The sequence below is a fragment of the Trachurus trachurus genome, assembly GCF_905171665.1.
Source record: "Trachurus trachurus genome assembly, chromosome: 5".
Classification (NCBI taxonomy): Eukaryota; Metazoa; Chordata; class Actinopteri; order Carangiformes; family Carangidae; genus Trachurus; species Trachurus trachurus.
This window is the reverse complement of record NC_139896.1, coordinates 1,746,422-1,767,180: the sequence shown is the minus strand read 5'-3', so window position 1 is coordinate 1,767,180 and position 20,759 is coordinate 1,746,422. Positions and strand designations below refer to the sequence as shown.

General features: G+C 43.2%; 1 long non-coding RNA gene across 1 annotated transcript; it reads right to left on the bottom strand.

The window, feature by feature from the left end:
• Positions 1–18,096: 18,096 nt before the first annotated feature.
• LOC310985717 lies at positions 18,097–18,870 on the bottom strand. Its single transcript, XR_014595366.1, has 4 exons — positions 18,672–18,870; positions 18,475–18,604; positions 18,327–18,404; positions 18,097–18,232 (listed from the first exon to the last, which is right to left on the bottom strand). It is a non-coding gene; the product is annotated as an uncharacterized lncRNA (long non-coding RNA).
• Positions 18,871–20,759: the final 1,889 nt, after the last annotated feature.

Here is a 20,759-nt window from a genome sequence, read left to right as displayed (position 1 = left end):
CACTTTTAGCTTTTAGCTTAACTTTTAACACATTCCCTTGGGACGATAAAGTTTATCTAAAGTCGATCTAATCTAAGATACGATCTGAAGTTCCTTTCTGCTCCTCAACATCAACACTATGTGACATGAAATGTGACCACAGAGACATTAATTTAAGTGCTGTAACACAAAGATGTTCCAGCAAATTCCTGTTGTTCATCAGCAAGCAGCATGTAATCCTCTGATACTCATCACTGTTGAACTACTGCACTGGTTTCAATGAACCGACCCACTTAAAACCTCTTAAAGGACCTCTTTAATGTTTTACTGAACGAACTTGTCTCTTGCTCACGAGAGAGGACGTTGCCCAATTCCAATTCTATTTTTCATCCCTACCCCTAGCCCTTAAGCCTTGCCCCTTGAAACGGAGCTACAACCCCTACGAACTGGGACACCACTTCAACAATCATGTACGTCATCTCTGCTGGCTTTCACATAAGCAGACATGACAAGTTTTTGCCACAATCCTGTATTCAAAACCATGTTAACTTAATAAAATAAAATAAAATGTAATGCAGACTGATCGGTTCATGGTAAACCATGTATTTATTGATGTAAATGTGGTGATTTCTGTCCGTAGGCTCCAGAGCCCCAGGCAGCACTGCTCCTGTGTCCAAAACACATGAAGCTTCACTTTTAATTCAAACAAACTAATGCGACTGCCACAGTTGTTAGATTTCATCAATGAGACCAACATTTATCTCCTAAAAAGAATGTAACTACCTGGCGGTAAACCTTTAAAAACCTGCGGGTAAGTTAATTAGCGATCGTCTTTTCTCCCCCGGGATGATGACGGAGGTTGGCCGGCTGACCAGCTCTCTGGATGGGTGGTGTCTCTGTGACGAGCCGTTGATCTGCTCCACAGGTGGAGCTTCACTTCTCCCAAAAACATCTGAGCAAACGTCTAAACAGCCTCATTTGGATAAACTGACCACACATTGGGATCTAAACAGCTACTTTATCACATGAAAAAATATTAAAACTTAACAAAGTGACGTAATAACAGCGCTACAGCAAGAAATAAAAAAGCTGCCGGTTGCCGCGAGATGCATTCTGAGAAACTTGTCATAGCCCTCGGTTTGTAGTGTGCCCCTGAAAAATCTCCGTTTCAAGGGCGAGATGGTCCTGGTCTGAACCAGAATTGGGACACAACCACTTCACGTTAACGCACTAAACGAAGGGTTAGGGTTAAGGGCGGAACTGGAATTCACCCTAACGCCTAAAATCCACTGGATGCGGAACGGCTGCAGATCCGCTCCGGTACGGCGGCGGAGCCGTTACGTATTAATTATAATCACCGTGGCAGCGTCCACCGACTCCGGGTCCGCTGCGTCGTGGGTCCGGAACGGCACCGGCATCCGGCAGCCCTCACAAAAGATACGCAGAGCTTCTATTTTTGCCGGACGCCGGAGCACGGCGCATCAAGCAGCACAGAGCAGGTCGTGTATGACAGGAAATCGTGGGCAAATTACAAAATAAAACACCCGGTTAATTTTCAAAATAAAATACACCATGTTTACAGCGGAGCATATTTCCTGCTTTACACCTTGAAAACGTTGTAATGGGCAGTGACCGGCCTGAAGTCAGCAGCTCGGAGGTTTTCAGACATAATTTCACCCAGTTTACACCATGGACAAGGAGATAGTGATTGTAAAATCAAGTCAGGTCAGCACCAAGTTGTTTCTCTACTACTCCTCTGGATTAAATTAATTGTTTTTGATTTTATGGTTCACTTTATGGAAACTACAACCCGCTTTATCGCGAGATCACGTGTTTCCGCTGTGCGGCGGAGCCGCAACAATCAACATCACGGACGGAACCGGTGTGAGTTGACGGAGTCGGAGTACGCAGCCGTTCCGTAGCGGACCCGTTTCGGAGTCGTTCCGCATCCAGTGGATTTTAGGCGTAAGTGTTAGTGCTAGTTACAAGTCATTGATTTAACCAGCAGTAGGACTCTGGAGCTGGAGCTAAGGGACACATGGAGCTGAGTTAACTCTATAAAAGTGGAAATACAGATAAAAGTCTCCACAAAATATCCCACATTGTTACTTTTAAACTGAACTTTAATGTGTTCGTTGTAGGTAAGTGTCTGTTTCCCGTCTAAACTTCTGGCTTTTGTAGCTTTAAGATTTATAAAAGAGAGGAGTTTATCGTCTTACAAAACGCTGAAATCAAAGAGTAAATATATTTTTTTTATGATCTTATCTCCTTTTACAGACACTGACTCCCTTCAGTCTGAATGCAGCTGCTCAACACTTCATTAGCTGTTAATAGGAGCTGCTGCAGCACCTGACACCCAGGTGTGAAGAGCCGCAAAATCACAACCATGTGCACGTTCAGGTTCACACAGGGATGACGAGACGAGACGAGACACGATGAGGGAGATTCAAGATGGAGCAGCAGATTAAAACCAAACACAACATGTGGAATAAAAACAACAGGAAGTGCAGGGAAACCAGAGGGAGACGTGGCCTCTGCTGCAAAACACCACGACGACCACGACCACGACGACGATGATGATGGGCTGCAGTGTTTTGCTTACATTTACATTGCTATTTTAAACAGATGTAGGTTATTTATGGAGGACGCCGCGGCCTTATCTCATCCAAATGCATCGGTGCTGTTTGTCAAAGTGCAGCAGATAAGAGACAATGAAAAGTTGCTTCACTGTTTATTCTGCACTAAAACAAATTCTACAGGAACAGAAAAGTTTTGGAGCGTGTGCAGCCGAGGACAGATACACCGCAACAACTCTAAATCTTACCGAGAATATTTGTCTTATTTCTAGTCAAAACAAATCTTATTCTACTTAAAATAAGTCTCATCACATAAAAAGTAGTTTGTTTTTAGACACTTTTTTTTTTACGTCTTTCAAACATATTTTCACTTAAAATAATCTGATAGTGGAGCAAGTTTTTCTTTCTTATTACAAGCACAAAAAAACTTGCTTTCACTGGCAGATTTTTCTACTTATTTTGAGTGAAAATGTGTTTGAAACAAGTGAAAATGATCTAAAAACAAGTTAATTTTTAGGTGATGAGTCTTTTTAAAGTGGAAAGAGATTAGTTTTGACTAGAAATGAGACATTTTGACAAGAAAGAAGACAAATATTCTTGGAAAGATGTAGAGTTTTTGCAGTGATAAAAGCTGTGAGTGACGACCACAGCGTTTCATCAGCAGCTGCAGCCTCTTCCTCCTCTTTCTCCTCCTCCTCCTCTGGTTCACCACAGCCCAGAGCCTCATGGTCAAATATAGACAGAGCAGGAGGCTAAATGACACAGGGAGCACATTCTTTCCCAGCGGAGGTTTGCAGCAGCAGCAGCAGCAGCAGCAGAACACACCCAAACACACACCCTAACATCGCTGCACCGCAGAGAGGAGGGAAACCTCTGGTCCACTAACCTCAGCTTTACAGCTCTATGAACAGGAGGATCGGTCCTTCACATGGACTCAAGCAGATACATGTGTGTGTGTGTGTGTATGAGATCAGTATCATGTTTAACCATCGAGGCACCAAAAGAGAGAGAAACTTTTTAAACTGTCCCTCTCATTAAAATGTAATTTAAAATGTAATATATAAACTTTTTTTTTTCACTTTCACTGCATCAGATCTTTATAACAACTTCAGACCTCAACATAGATATAAAGTTTTTATTATAGATATGATGGATGGATGGATGGATGGATGGATGGATGGATGGGTAGGTAGGTAGGTAGGTAGGTAGGTAGGTAGGTAGGTAGGTAGGTAGGTAGGTAGGTAGGTAGGTGATAGATAGATAGATAGATAGATAGATAGATAGATAGATAGATAGATAGATAGATAGATAGATAGATAGATAGATAGATAGATAGATAGATAGATAGATAGATAGATAGATAGATCTACAGCAGCACAGAGGACCCACATCTGTCTCAGCTACCCAGCATGCACCTCACTGCCTGGTTGCTAGGAGACCTGCGGCTCATTGAGAACACCTGGTTATAAGAATAAAGGTGAAGCCGAGACCACCAGCCGATTTATCTAATGAACACATGACTGGAGAGGAGAGAAGGAGGAGAGAGGAGGAGAGAGGAGGATTAGTGAAGCCAGGAAACTCACACTGGGATTATTAGAATGAAGAGTTCAGTAGAGAGGAGGATACAGATGAAATAATTCAGTTTAATTCAGTTAAAGGAGTTGAGAAATGTACGGTATTTAATCATAAAATCACTCAACATGTTCATCTGAAACACTGATCTGAGTTCAGCCAGAATATTAACATTTAAATATTTTATTTGCAGCAAATCATGTTAATGTTTTGGTTTTGTGTTTTGGCCTGTTGCTCCACCCACAGTGTGTCAGGAGCATTTCATTGTTCCCACTGAGCCGCAGCTACAACAAGAGTTGTGGATTATTAAAGAGATAGTTCAACATTTTTGGCAAATTGGTCCATTACCATAATCCCTATAGTCATAGCAGTAGGTTCGTTACCTTTAATTGTCGGTGCAAGCTATTTTTAGAACGGCGGAGCAGAGCCGTGAGCTGCTCAGAGCTACGCTACGGAGGCTAATGGGATTTCTTGGTTTCACCTCATCAAACTCATCAAATACACAATCCAACAACTCCACAACGCTCTGGTGGACAAGTTGTGACCTGCACACACTGCAAAAACTCAAAATCTTACCAAGAATATTTGTCTTATTTCCAGTCAAAACAAATCTAATTATACTTAAAATAAGAGTTTTTAGACACGTTTTACTTCTTTCAAGCAGATTTTCACTTAAAAAAATCTGATAGTGGAGCAAGTTTTTCTTTCTTATAACAAGCACAAAAAACTTGCTTTCACTGGCAGATTTTTCTACTTATTTCAAGTGAAAATTAGTTTGAAACAAGTGAAAATGATCTAAAAACAAGTTCATTTTTAGGTGATGAGTCTTATTTTAAGTGGAAAGAGTTTAGTTTTGACTAGAAATGAGACATTTTGACAAGAAATAAGACTGAGTTTTGAGTATTTGCAGTGCATTCACCACGCTATGAGATAATAACACAACGTTACCACACAGAGTTGTTTTAGAGGGAAATACAGAGACTGCTTGATGAAAAACTGTCCCTGAAGGCAACGCGCATCAGTGGTTTTGCACGAATTTACCTCTAAAACAACTCTGTGTGGTAATGAACAAATGTAATAATAGTTGTGTTAATAAAGGTAAGAAAACACACTGAAGTTGATGTTTCTTTATATTCCGTAGTATTGTCAGTGGGTTTGCAAAAGGAGCTTTGGCCTGGAAACGTCTGGGAACTGCTGCTCTACATCCTATATGTTACTGTTTAATCTGTGACATAACAATATATTTCAGTCTGGTGATAGATGTTGTCTGGAAATAGTAAAAATAACAAACACTGCACTGACACAAGTTATTTTTACACACATTAGTCAAACAGTGTGTGTGTGTGTGTGTGTGTGTGTGTGTGTGTGTGTGTTTGACTTTCCTCTGTGTTTGGTCCACGCGGCCACTCTAAAGATGACATGAGGTAAACACAGTTCTCCAGAGAGGAGCGGGTGTGTGGCCCCCGGGGGACCGACCGGCCTGCAGCGCTGCCTGGGGGGTCCGACCCGCTGGCACACTTCCCCTGACCCCGGGGGTCGTCACCATGGCGATCCTGGTTACAGCACCCGGGAGGAACGAACGGCTGATACCTGCACAGACCGAGGCAGCTGCTCAGTGAAAACTCACAATCTCACCAAGAATATTTGTCTTATTTCTAGTCAAAACAAATCTCTACCTCAAATAAGTGTATTTATGCATATACATACATAGTTATACATATAAAAAAGTAGCTTGTTTTTAGACACTTTTTACTTCTTTCAAGCAGATTTTCACTTGAAATAAGTAGAAAAATCTGATAGTGGAGCAAGTTTTTCTTTCTTATTACAAGCACAAAAAACTTGCTTTCACTGGCAGATTTTTCTACTTATTTCAAGTGTGGAAGTGAGAATGTTCATGTGTATGTTGTATGTATGTTGGACCTAAGGAAGAAGAGATGCTGTTGCTGGTGCTAATGGGGATCAGTGTCACATGACCAGAGTCAGTCAGTGTCTGATTGGTCCAATAAACACATCAACATGTGGTCTTAATAAAGCCGTGGAAAAAATTAAGAGACCACTTCAAAATAGGTGTGTGTTTGAGTCAAATGAACAACAATATTTCTCCCAAATTTGAAATAAAAATATTGTAATTTAGAGCTTTTATTGGCAAAAAGTGAAAACTGGTCAAGTCTTTTCAGACCTTGAATAATAAATAATGCAAAGAAACATTCATATTTATTCTTAAATAACACAACACAAATGTTTTAACTTAGGAAGAGTTTGTGTTTGTGTTGGTGTAGAGAAGCTTTTTAAGAAACATTTGTGAAAGTGGTCTTTAATCTTTTCCACGGCTGTATATATAAATATCTTCCTTAAATCTATTCACCCTAATAGAGCTGAATGAAGATCTTATTGGAGACTTTATGAATCATATGTTCTGTTGTGTTTCAGATCCAAACAACATGTTGGACTCATCAGATTGAGGATTTACTTCCTGGGCCTCGTGCTGCAGGAACATGAGTCTGTGTTTGGGTTGAGTCCAGGGTCAGCTGCTTCCTCCTGACACTTCTATACACCGGCTGCATGACGACGCTCACATGTAGCTATACACTTCCTGTGTTTGAGGGTTTAAAAGCACCATCGACTTTACGTTTAAAGCACCGGACCGGACCGGGACTGAGCCTCCATCTGATGCTGCTGCTGCTGCTGCTGCTGCTGCTGCGTGTTGACATGTGAAACAGCAAGCAGCGCTCAGCAGTGAAACATGAGATGAGCTCACAGAGCAGAGAGAGTTTGGTGAGAAACACAGAAATAGAGAGAGAAAATATGTGGTCGTTAAAAAAAAGACGGATAAAAAAGGAGGAAGTCTCCCACACCCTAAGGAGGAGGAGGAGGAGGAGGAGGAGGAGGAAGAGGAGGAGGAGGAGGAGGAGGAGGAGGAGAGGAGCTGCTACCTCCTTCTTGTCTGTCAGGCTGCAGCAGCTGAGAGGTTTCAGCTGTAAATCTGTTTCCAATATGAGAGTTTCCTGTGAAGGCAGGAAACGGCCTCTTGCTCTCCGCTCGCTCCCGCTCAGCCCGCTGCTGCTGCACCGGGAAACCCCGAAGAAAACTTTATTTAACACCAGGAAACCCCGAAGAAAACTTTATTTAACACCAAGAAACCCTGTAGAAAACTTTATTTAACACCAGGAAACCCTGAAGAAAACTTTATTTAACACCAGGAAACCCCGAAGAAAACTTTATTTAACACCAAGAAACCCTGTAGAAAACTTTATTTAACACCAGGAAACCCTGAAGAAAACTTTATTTAACACCGACAGGCCCAGCACTGCAAAAACTCAAAATCTTTCCAAGAATATTTGTCTTATTTCTTGTCAATGTCTCATTTCTAGTCAAAACTAATCTCTTTCCACTTAAAATAAGACTCATCACCTAAAAAATTACTTGTTTTTACATCATTTTCACTTGTTTCAAACTAATTTTCAATTGAAAAAAGTAGAAAAATCTGCCAGTGAAAGCAAGTTTTTTGTGCTTGTAATAAGAAAGAAAAACTTGCTCCACTATCAGATTTTTCTACTTATTTCAAGTGAAAATCGGCTTGAAATAAGTAAAAAGTGTCTAAAAACAAGCTGCTTTTTATGTGATGAGTCTTATTTTAGGTAGAATGAGATTTGTTTTGACTGGAAATAATAAGACAGATATTCTTGGTAAGATTTTGAGTTTTTGCAGTGAGAGAGGATGAATAAATTAACGCTCCTCTCTGTGCAGCGGTGAAAGCTTCAGGTTCATGGAGACAAACCATCTATAAGCAGAGTAAATCTCAGGTGTGTGTGTTGTATTAAAGGGATAGTTCAACATTTTGGCAAATTGGCCCATTGCCATAATCCCTATAGTCATAGCAGTAGGTTTTGTTACCTTTAATTGTCATCAAACTCATCAAATACACAATCCAACAACTCCACAACGCTCTGGTGGACAAGTTGTGAGCTGCACATTCACCACGCTATGAGATAATAACACAACGTTACCACACAGAGTTGTTTTAGAGGGAAATTAATGTAAAACCACTGATGCACGTTGCCTTCAGGGACAGTTTTTCATCAACAGTCTCTGTATTTCCCTGTAAAACAACTCTGTGTGGTAACGTTGTGTTATTATCTCATAGCGTGGTGAATGTGCAGCTCACAACTTGTCCACCAGAGCGTTGTGGAGTTGTTGGATTGTGTATTTGATGAGTTTGATGATAAGGGAAACCAAGAAATCCCATAATGAGCCTCCGTAGCGTAGCTCTGAGCAGCTCACGGCTCTGCTCCGCCGTTCTAAAAACAGCTTGCACCGACAATTAAAGGTAACGAACCTACTGCTACAATGACTATAGGGATTATGGCCATTATGGGCCAGTTTGCCAAAAATGTTGAACTATCCCTTTAAAGTTGAGGCTCTTGTGTGTTGTTTTTGTGCTTCAGTTAAATCTAAACTGCAGAACCAGTTGAAGGAAGGAAGTCCAGTGTGTTGGAGCTCATGATGAAAGGATCTTTATCCACTTGAAGCTGCTGCTGATCTGAGAACCAGCAGTGAAACACGATCTTTCCCCGGGGGAAACTCCGTCATCGCACACACCACACAAACCACAACCCGAGCCCAGAGGAGGCGACGCAGCCACAGAGAGCCACAGTCTCAGTCCTCCTGCTTCTCAGATCAGCAGAGCTCTGGACCAGACTGCAGTGTTTTCACAGATGTGTGTTTGAAGCTGCTGCAGCTCAGATGGAAGAAGAGCTCCTGTTGGCTCCTGTTAGATCGACTGCAGGTTGTTCTAAACTAAGGTTTACAGGGATAGTTCACCCAAAATTCAAATTTCATTTCAATTTTTGCATATAGGTATTATGGCAATGGGCCAATTTGCCAAAATGTTGAACTATCCCTTTAAAATTACTTTAGATAGATAGATAGATAGATAGATAGATAGATAGATAGATAGATAGATAGATAGATAGATAGATAGATAGATAGATAGATAGATAGATAGATAGATAGATAGATAGATAGAAAGAAAAAGATAGATAGATTGTTTGAAAAAAGTGGAAATTATCTAAAAACAAGTTAATTTTTAGGTGATGAGTCTTATTTTAAGTGGAAAGAGATTAGTTTTGACTAGAAATGAGACATTTTGACAAGAAATAAGACAAATATTCTTGGTAAGATTTGAGTTTTTGCAGTGTGGTCACAGTCACTGTGCTGTAAAACATCTGGATGGACCGAGGCCTCGTCCTGCTGCTGATACGGGACAATACAACACACACACACACACACACACACACACACACACACACACACACACACACACACACACACACACACACACACACACACTCTGAGTGCTCCTCATTAATGATGCGTCCCTCTCACACTGAGCTTTATGACTGACTGCACTGTGCTGTCGTTAACCCTCAGGGTCATGTGACCTGTGACCTCACCGCTCCGTCCGCCCACTCAGTCATTTACATGGAGTTTCTAGTTGGAGTCGACTTCAGGATGTTTCAATCTACAGAAATAACTCTCATGAATAATGAATAATGATGCTTTCAGACTTTAAAAGGTTTAAAAGTTCAATCAAGTTCTTACAGTTGCAGCTACTGCAAATAGTTTTTAACTACAGGATGCAAAACACAGTGTCATCATGTAAAAAAATGTCATCTTCCACTGGATGAACTGTTAAACACATTTACCAGCCTAACCCTGAACCACACTGCAAAAACTCTACATCTTACCAAGAATATTTGTCTTATTTCTAGTCAAAACAAATCTCATTCTACTTAAAGGGACAACGAGGAGTTTTGGAAAAGCGAAGCGTTTTCACACTACATTTATGAGCCTCCGCGCACACCGTAAAATTCTTTTGACCGGCGCAAGACGGACTCATGTTTTCATTCATCAATAATTAAAGTAAGAGGTTCACATACCGTCGGAGTTCCGACCATAAACGGCGATTCAGCTGCGTTATTCTCATGACTCGTTGCGAAACCGAAAGTAAAAAACGCTGGTCGGCTCGACCAGCATTTCCGCCACCACTAATAATAACAAAATAACGATAGAGACAGAACGATATATTTATCGAAAATGGGCCCATTAACAAGTGTGGGTAGCGGAGATTCATCCACATTAACGTGAGACTTTTTTATAACCGAATAGAAACTCCTCGTTGTCCCTTTAAAATAAGACTCATCACATGAAAAAGCAGCTTGTTTTTAGACACTTTTTACTTCTTTCAAGCAGATTTTCACTTGAAATAAGTAGAAAAATCTGATAGTGGAGCAAGTTTTTCTTTCTTATTACAAACACAAAAAACTTGCTTTCACTGGCAGATTTTTCTACTTATTTCAATTGAAAATTACTTTAAAACAAGTGAAAATGATCTAAAAAGAAGTTAATTTTTAGGTGATGAGTCTTATTTTAAGTGGAAAGAGATTAGTTTTGACTAGAAATGAGACATTTTGACAAGAAATAAGACAAATATTCTTGGACAGATGTTGAGTTTTTGCAGCGTGAGCAGCACTAAGTGACCCGGTCCGTCTGGGCTCAGGATCAGACACACACTCTGAACACAGGTTGTTTGCACACACACACACACACACACACACACACACACACACACACACACACAAACAGCACATGTCTCTGTTTGCTTTGCAACATGTGGGTCACACACGGTGCATTAGAGGTGTGTGTGTCTGTGTGTGTGTGTGTAGGATGAGTGGTTTTAAGTCGTGGTGTTGGTGCTGGATCATTAAACCCTGGGACAGCGGCCAGAGCTGAGCAGAATAACTTAACATAGTGTGTGTGTGTGTGTGTGTGTGTGTGTGTGTGTGTGTGTTGAGCTGTGATTTACAGCTGCAGCCTCAGAAACAGAAACTCTTTCCTACCTGGAAAGTGAAGCAGGATTTTTCCAGCTGAGGTCAGATCCACGGAGCAGATACACAACATCCATCTGTGTATACATACATGTGCACGTGCATGTGTGTGTGTGCACTGTGCATGTGCATGTGTGTGTGTGTGTGTGCATGTGTGTGTGTGTGTGTGTAACGGGGATCCTCATGACCATGTTCCTATTCATGGCTCCATCTGGATGCTGCTGTGACACATGTCAGGTGAGTTTGAGACGTGTAACAGAATACAGAGACAGATGATGAGCTAAACTGCTGCTTTATCTGCTTCTACACACACACACACACACACACACACACACACACACACACACACACACACACACACACACACACACACACAGGACCGGATGGGGAACAACAACACACTGCATTGAGTTACACACAGCAGCATGTAGAGACTTCAGGTTAACGCTGCATCAGCAGTCAGAGGTAACATCAGTTCCTCAGTCTTCTACCTGCTGAATGAAATATCTACCAGCACTTTAAAGGGAAACGTCGTTGTTTTTTTCAACCTGGGCCCTGTTTTCATATGTTTTTCTGTATACGTGAGTGAGTGATGATGGACAATACTTTTATTGAGGTGGGCCCACATATTGCATTTGAGTGAATTTGAGGTAATTGAAGGTTCTGCATTGATCCATTTGGGTTAAACGTGTTTATTGATATTTGCATATTTGTGCTACAGTGTTTTTCTAAAACAAAAGAAAGTATATTTGATTTACTGCACTTACCTGACAAAAAGGGTTATTTCAGTTATTATTTTCCTTACAAAAGAGGGAGAATTCATTCATGTGTTTCCTGTGAAAAAGGGACAATTCATAGTGTTAACCTTAAAAAGAGGGAATTTATTGTGAAGGTTTAAAATCAAAGAACATTCATATTTATTTTATTTTTACATTGCATTAATCATTTCTTAAGTAAATAATTGAGAACTTATTTTCTAAAACCTTGTGTTGTGTATTTTATTACTTACCTTACAGGAGTAAATCATTTAATTCTGAGATATGGGATTTAAAATCTTTATTAAAAATACAAGTTAAAGGTGAATTCATAGGTAAGTTAAAAACAGTTCATGCGTGTAATTTAAAAAGAGAGAATCAAAATAAACATTAAAACTGAGTTAATCAGGGTTAAGAATAGTTGATAAATATTTTAGAAGAACCCAAAAGCCCTGCCCTCATCGCTATGACTACCGAGGGGAGCGCTACACTTATTCACTCTATCATTTATGGACATGTAGCCTACTGTATGTTCTGATTTCTCTGTATGTGTGAATCACTGTGGTGAAAGTTTCAAGTCAAAGTTTCATGTCTCTCTGCTGTATCTACATCCATGTAAACGCTGCAGCAGTGATGGACAGGTAATGGGAACCAGGTGAGTGTCAGTTCAGTCCGGCTCAGCGTGAGGTCACCGCGGGTCTGAGACAGAGGTCAGTTCACCCCGGGGGGGGGGGGGGGGGGGGGGGGGGGGGGGGGCAACGGGGGCAGAGCAGCCTGAAACTCCAGGAGTCGGTTTTCAATTAAGACCCAGCTCAAAGTGTCAGAGGGATCAGAGGGATATATGGAGTCAGAGAGGAACCGTCTTCATCCAGCTCTCTGCTCTCTGCTGCAGGATCACAGCTCAGAGCTCAGAGAGTCTCTACACTGCAAAAACTCAAAATCTTACCAAGAATATTTGTCCTATTTCTAGTCAAAATGTCTCATTTCTAGTCAAAACAAATCTCATTCTACTTAAAATAAGACTCATCACATTTAAAAACTTGCTTGTTTTTAGACACTTTTTACTTCTTTCAAGCAGATTTTCACTTGAAATAAGTAGAAAAATCTGATAGTGGAGCAAGTTTTTATTCCTTAGTACAAGCACAAAAAACCTAATTTTAAGTGGAAAGAGTTTAGTTTTGACTAGAAATGAGACATTTTGACAAGAAAATAGGAAATAGGCCCTATGTAGGTAACCCTACATAGGGCCTAATTTTCAGTGACAACAAAAGTTAGACATGTGGGAACATAGGGCTGAGGGAACATAGGAATGACCCCACAGATTCAACACGTCTTTTACTGCTAAGAGAGAGACACGGGAGGAAATGAACTGTTCCCTCAGTCAGAGCAGAAACTCAGAGACTGAAGCTGAGTTTCCATCACAGGGTTTCACAAAATAAAAGAGTCCAGTTTCTAAATCAAATATCTTACCAGGAATATGTCTTATTTCTTGTCAAAATGTCTTATTTCTAGTCAAAAAAATCTCATTATACTTAAAAAAAGACTCATCACATTTAAAAAGTAGCTTGTTTTTAGACACTTTTTACTTCTTTCAAGCAGATTTTCACTTGAAATAAGTAGAAAAATCTGATAGTGGAGCAAGTTTTTCTTCCTTAGTTCAGGCACAAAAAACTTGCTTCCACTGGCAGATTTTTCTACTTATTTCAAGTGAAAATTTGTTTGAAACAAGTGAAAATGATCTAAAAACAAGTTAATTTTTAGGTGATGAGTCTTATTTTAAGTGGAAAGAGTTTAGTTTTGACTAGAAATTAGACATTTTGACAAGAAATAAGACAAATATTCTTGGAAAGATTTTGAGTTTTTGCAGTGTAGGTTTTGTGCGTTTCTAGGGGTTAATGGAAACGCATAGAGACAGAGACCGCTCAAAGATGGAGAAACAAATCCTGGACACTCAGACACATGAACCAGATGGTGGAGGAGGAGGAGCTCCTTCATCAGTGGATCCACCAGTTACTGGATGTTTGTTTGAAGGAATCAGCAGTGAGTCAATACAATTCACTGGAAAACCTCCAGGAAATCTTCAGTCTGCAGAAACTGAGTTGTTCTAATTCCATCTCGGCTATTAACCAATTATTGAAGAGGAAACCCTGTGACCATCAGTCAGAGAGACTCTCAGCCCTGCAGTGCATGCTGGGAAACTCTCAGGTCACTGACCGGTCACAGGACTAAACCAGCGTCACTGTGGAGCTTTGTACAGTTTTAGTTTTTATTATACTGTAGCTGTCTGAACCTTTTCCTGACAAGTAGCCGTCTTTCAGTAATAGAGTATGAGTAAGTTTAAGTCTTAAAGCTTCAGTAAGCGATCCGGTGGTTTTGTCTAACTTCCTGTCAGCAGATGGAGTTAGCAGTCCCCGCCCTCGTCCCTACGTCACCACATTCAGGCGCATCCCTTGGCTGCACATGTAACAGATGTGCACTCACTCCACCCATAAAGGACGTGCTAACCAACCCGCCAAGTGGTTGTCAACCTCTTGGCGAAGAGGTTAGCATCGTCGCCTCCGGTGCGGGAGGTCGTGGGATCGAACCCCACCTAGGGCAGGCCGTGAGAAACACAACGCAGAGGGCCAGATCGACATCGGCTACACACACACAGAGAGGGCCGCCCCTTTATGCCGTTCTCTCTCCTCATTGGATAAAGGTTGTAGGATACAAGGAAAGTTTTCTCCTCGGCAGTGTTGCCAACTTGGCGACTTTGTCGCTAAATCTGGCGATTTTCCAAACCCTCTTGGCGACTTTTTTTGTCAAAAGCGACTAGCAACAAATCTAGCTACTTTTTCCAGTGATATTACAAACGTTTCTGGACCTGAAATCACGTTATCACAGCTGTTTTCAACGAGCAGCGGCGCTGCCGCGGGCACTCACAGGTAGTCAGCCTACACACAACTGCATTCAGACAGACATATAAAGAGCGCCGCTGGCCGCTGCCCCGCCGGCACCCCCCCCTGCTGAGGTAATGACGTCATTTAGCGATTTCTAGTGACTTTTACGACAGCCAATAGCGACTTAGAGCAGAGTGACTGACAGACCCGTGTTTCAGACCAAACACTCTATAGAAGTGATTGCTGTCGGAAGATACAACTATTTAAGACTTATATTAACACAAACATTCACCTTACTTCTGCTTTAAAGGAGTATTATCGCAAATCCAAATCCTTAATTCGGCCACTAGATGGAGCCAGGCGGAGTTTATCAGATATAAACAAGTGGGCAGCTGTCAGAGAGAGAGAGCAGCCTCGTTTAGTCCCCCCCCACCCCCCCTCCTCCCTCCTCCCCCCTCCCCCCTCCTCCTCCCTCAGCAGGCTGAATGAACGTGCAATCGCGGGAAAAAGAAAACTCGCTAGTGGAAGCGGCAGCTCTACGTCGCGCACAACCACAACAACGACAACAACAACTGAAACGTCCTCCTCCTTAATAACGCTGAGAGGACAGCTGAAGAAAGACACAGGGACGTGGAGACAAAGTGTTCTACCAGCGATTCAGTGACTGTGAGCACCCTAACACTGCTACATTACAATTTACTGTTGCATATTTTTCCGGTTCGGGGGTTGGATTTGCGAGTTCCGAGTGCATTTTAATGCAGCAAGCGCCGGGCCGGCTTGGATCATAACAAAGACAAATGCTGCATTTGCCCCACGGACACTATACTGTTGGCGATTTTTTTTGTAAATTTAGTTATGGCTCCCCCCGACCCATCTTTTGCATATTTCAGCTTATTTTATGCTATTACTGCTGTATTTACGATAATGCTCCTTTAAGGATAAAAACACAGAGTGGATTCAGTTGTTATAGAAGAAAACTACACTTTGATCCTTGTTCCATTAATGTTTCTATGTTTAAAGATCCTGAACTCTCCAGATCTGGTGTCTCCTCCTCTGAGTCTCTAACCCTCCTAAGGTGGAAATCCTACAGAGTTAAATAAAAAAGAGTTCCTCTTAACTCCAGAGTCAAACACACATGAGCTCAACATGACACCGATTCATCAGCATTAAACACAGATGCTCTTCATTATCTTGTCTCCAAGGACTTAATGAGCTGAGCTGAGCTGAACTGAACTGGCATCGCACTATCGCAGGGTGGACGGGAAACTGTCTCTGTCTTTACGTAGGCCTATGTTTCCTCTGGCAAACATCTGCAGAAATCATTAGACTAATTAAATAATGAACATGACGAGGTACTTTTCACTGTTTAACCAGATTAATTAGTAACAGTACAACATCCATTAAATCTGCAGTCAGAGCAATGAGACAGAGCTGTGAGCTGAGTGCAGCCTGACCTCCACTGGGAGGAAGAGGAGGAGGAGGAGGAGGAGGAGGAGGAAGAGGAGTGTGTGGCTGCAGCAGCAGAGGTTGAGACCCAGTTTCCTGTGTGTGTTTCCTGTGTGTTTAATGTGGACCTGTTTCCTGTGTGTGATGGGTGCCAGACCCCGAGGCCTCGAGGCCCCGACACACAGAGAGAGACAGAGAGAAAAGAGGAGCTGCTGCAGAGACAGAGATAGACCAGACAGAGAGAGAGATCTGTCTCTGTGGCCATGTTTCTATCCACACGTTTTTATTTGCATTAAAGCAGAAGTAAGTGATATTTTTGTGTTAATATAAGTCTTAAATAGTTCTATCTTCCGACAGCAATCACTTCTATAGAGTGTTTGGTCTGAAACACGGGTCTGTCAGTCACTCTGCTCTGCTCTGAGCCCAGGAGAAAACTTTCCTTGTATCCTACAACCTTTATCCAATGAGGAGAGAGAACGGCATAAAGGGGCAGTCCTCTCTGTGTGTGCAGCCAAGGGATGCGCCTGAATGTGGTGACGTAGGGACGAGGGCGGGGACTGCTAACTCCATCTGCTGACAGGAAGTTAGACAAAACCACCGGATCACTGACTTCTGCTTTAGTTTCATGTCTGAGTGTTTTGACAGCTAACGTCTTGATGTTAGCTTAGTTGCTGCTGCTGTTAGCTCTGTCCCTGCCAGCTAGCAGTTAGCAGCAGCAAAGCTAACATCAACACAGAAATAATAATGTTTGTTCACTAATTAGCCTAGTTTTATAGACTTAACAAACCTCAGATTAGTCAAAACGGTTTTGGCATCCCAGACACAGTTGCTACCTACGCCGGTGGCTAACGTTAGGCTACCAGCTAGGCGCCGCTTGCTAGAATGCTACTGAGTAAAACAAAAGCTGAAAACCGACTTCCGTTGTGGTGTGACGCAATGGATCATGGGAAAATAAAGTGGTGAATAGAATAACTTATAACTGTTAGTGCAACTTATACAGTAGCCTATTTATATTGGCCAGCGTGCATGTGGCTCAGACAGTACGAAGCAGAGAGGTCTCTGAGACCATGTTTCCATCCACACGTTTTTATTTGCTGAATTATGTCTTATCCAGTAAAATTAGATTAAATATTATGAATATCGATAAAAAATATCTTAGTTACAACATGACTGAGCTAACTGGAGTAGTTTCATGTCCGAGTGTTTTCTTGATGTTAGTGTGGCAATGCTACGAGGGAAAAACTTTGAGAGAGAGCCAACAACGCCACCTAGGGGAATTCCACCCCCAGGAATTCTAAACCTATAGCTACAATTCTATAACACCAAAGGACACACAGGTTTAACAGACACTGGCTCAGACGTGATTCCAAAAAAAATACAAGTTTTTATTATTAACTATTGTTTTTCTTTTTCTTTTTTTCAGAGTACAGGTTCACAATAAAATCAATGGACAAAACAACATTGTACAATATATGATAGGGCCATATAAAAGCGTTGCTTAGGTTGTCAATAAAGTGCTAGGGTACAGGGCTGGGGGCTCACCGGGCGAAGATGACTGCTGAGGGAGAGGGGAAGGGTCCTTATGCTACACCACACGTGAAAACCACACAAATTGTCCACCACAAAGTGCACTACTGTACAGGAAAGTGAAGGGAAACGCCACCACCGGGATCAGCCAGTCTCTTGCACCAGTGGCTCCGCCAGCACCTGTCCAAAAGAAAGAGAGACAACTATTAGGCCAGGCAATAAAAGATGGGGAACCTGCACAATACAATATACACATACACACACACACACACACAAGCTCTTTAGGCTCCACTCACACCAACACACTCACACAACCCCTGATTTGATTAATTCAGAAATTAAACAAAAGAAACAAACTTTACAGATCCAGAAACGGGGTTCACTGCAGGCAAAAGGCCTGCACACACACAGAAAAACAAAAAGAAAATACAATAAAATACTAAATAACAAAAGAAACTTTGGAAAATAATGAATAATCAAAATAACCCAGACAGAACAGCAGTAGGACGCCCATACGAGGCGTAGGGGCCCGCGTCAGCTGATAGTTGGCGGGGCGTGGAGGCTTCAGGGCTCCGACACAGGAGGACACACACAGCAACAGACAGCTTTAACTGTTAACAATCAAAGGTGCAAGGTCATGGTTAATAGCAGCTAGAAAAAGGCACATGTACCACAAGCACAAAAAAAACAAATGAGACGGCCTACCGTAGGAACTGAATGCTGTGTACAAAGCCAACTTCAAGGCCACGCTTGGCTCACCTCCGACTTCGGCCGACAAAACCACTGCAAAGTCAATAATTTATCAGCCATGCTACTACACAAATGCGCCGTGCAATGCAACCAACAAACATACCTCAATTTAACCAAGGAAGCGAATGCCGTGCTGCTCACAGAACGCTGTGTGGCTCACGGGGCTGCGCGCACACACACTGCCAGGACAACTCTCCCCTCACTCAATCTCCAGCCAGAAGACAGGCCGACCGCTGCAAACAGAGCCTGTCAGCTACCATACAATTGCACGCCAAGAACCAATGCTGTTGCAAAACTTACCTGAGGGTATGAAAATGCACTGGCCTGTTGCCTTGCTACACGAACGCCACCACAGCCACACCACCGACGCCAAGTCTACTACTGAGAGCGAAGGAGTCCGCACACCTGCATCCAATGTTCCAATTGTCCCCCCGGCGCCGCCCCGTAATCAACGTAAAGGAGGACGGCGACGCACGGTGAGCAGAAAGCAGGAGGAGGGGGTACTACACCCCAAATACAAAACGGGGGTACTACACCCCAAATACAAAAAAAAGAAAAACATAAATAAGCAACCTGCTCTACCACATCTACCCCCAGCTTTTGCATCGCCGCCCCGGCGATGAACCTCAAGAAAAGGTCAGGACGGTTAACACCATGGCCGGTGGAAAGCAGACTGGACATTGGACATTGCCCCCGGTGGCTCCACAACCTCTTTGCCAGTACGATCAACAGGCCGTGGAAGATGATGGGCATTAGAATGGTGGCCAGCGGTGGCGCGAGCTGTTCGACGAGGGACTGGCTGTCCAGCATTATTGGGATCAACTGGAGGTGGAGGATCAGCTGAGACGCTAGGTTGTTCCTGTACCTGAAGTGTCTCAAGGACAGGTAAGTCTCTTGCGGGAGATGTAGAACCAGGCCTTGCGGGCCTCAGGTCTCCGGCCGAAACTGCAGCAGGCGGCAACAGGGTTTCAGGAACCAACACCCATAGATCATCATCATCACTGGACGAGTTACCCTCTGGCACTGCTGGTGGCGGAGATGGTGGAGGGACTGGATGAGGGGCAACCATAACAGGCCCCACTTGGACTTTCAACATGTTACGATGTACGTTCTTCACCTTTTCCAAGTTGTCAACTGGAGCGATGGTGTAGACTGCACCCTCGCCACGGGGCACTCTGAGCACCTGATAAACCACAGAACTCCAAATGTCATGGATTTTATGACGCCCTCTAGCACTGTGGTCTCGAAGGTAAACCAGCTGCCCCACAGTCAAAGGGTCACTTTGGACCCGCTGATCATACCGCTCCTTACGGCGACCAGCAGCTGCCAACAAGCGATCATGTGCCCCCTCAAAAGCCAACCTAAGTCTGACCTGATGCTCTGCGACCCAATCCTGTACCTTCCCCGGTACAGGGTCATGAACTCGACCCAGCAAGAAGTCCACAGGAAGCCCAGGTTCACGTCCGAACATAAGAAAGAATGGAGACTCTCCTGTGACCTGGTGAGGCGTGGTGTTGTAACAGAAAAGGACCTGTGGGAGGCTGGCAGCCCAGTCCTGTTTTCGTGAGACTGGCAGGGTGCGCAGGAGGTTGTGTAGGGTTCGATTGAACCTCTCACACTGCCCGTTCCCTGCAGGGTGGTATGGGGTGGTGCGAGACTTCTCCACCCCATACAAGCAACAGAGCTGCCGAATCAAGGCACTCTCAAAACTGCGACCTTGGTCGGAGTGGATGCGGCTTGGTACACCAAACTTAAAGAACCATTCATTAAGTAAGACCTGGGCCACCGTGGATGCACGCTGGTCCCGAGTCGGGATAGCCACAGTGTACTTGCTGAACACATCTGTCATAATGAGAACATTCTCCAAACCGGTGCTGGAAGGCTCCAAGACAGTGAAATCAATGGCCACAATCTGGTTGGGCTGAGAAGCCAGCAAGTGCCCCATAAAGCTGTGCGCAACCGGTCTGGAGTCCTTTGCGACCTGACATCGGTCACATTCCCGTACCCACTGCTCTATGTCTGAGCACATCCCCGGCCAGTAACATCGTTCCCGTACCAGCTCCGTCGTCCGGTCAACCCCCTGGTGGCCGTGTGCTTGGTGGAGCTGCCTCAACGTTTCCTTTTTCAAACAAGCTGGCAAGATTAGCTGGAGGTTCTCCTCCCCACCATCTGGACGAAAAACTCTGCGGTAAAGGATGTTATCTTTTTCCACCAAGCGGTCCCACTGTCGCAACAAGGCCAAGGCCGGTTTGGACAGTTTTCGTTTTTCCACTGAGGTCGGCCGATCTTGCCGCCTCCAAAAGACCCAGACTTCCTGTAAAAGGGGATCAGACTCCTGCAGTGAACGAATGTCTGAAGGAGAGTGGGACGGAAGGGCAGATATTACAG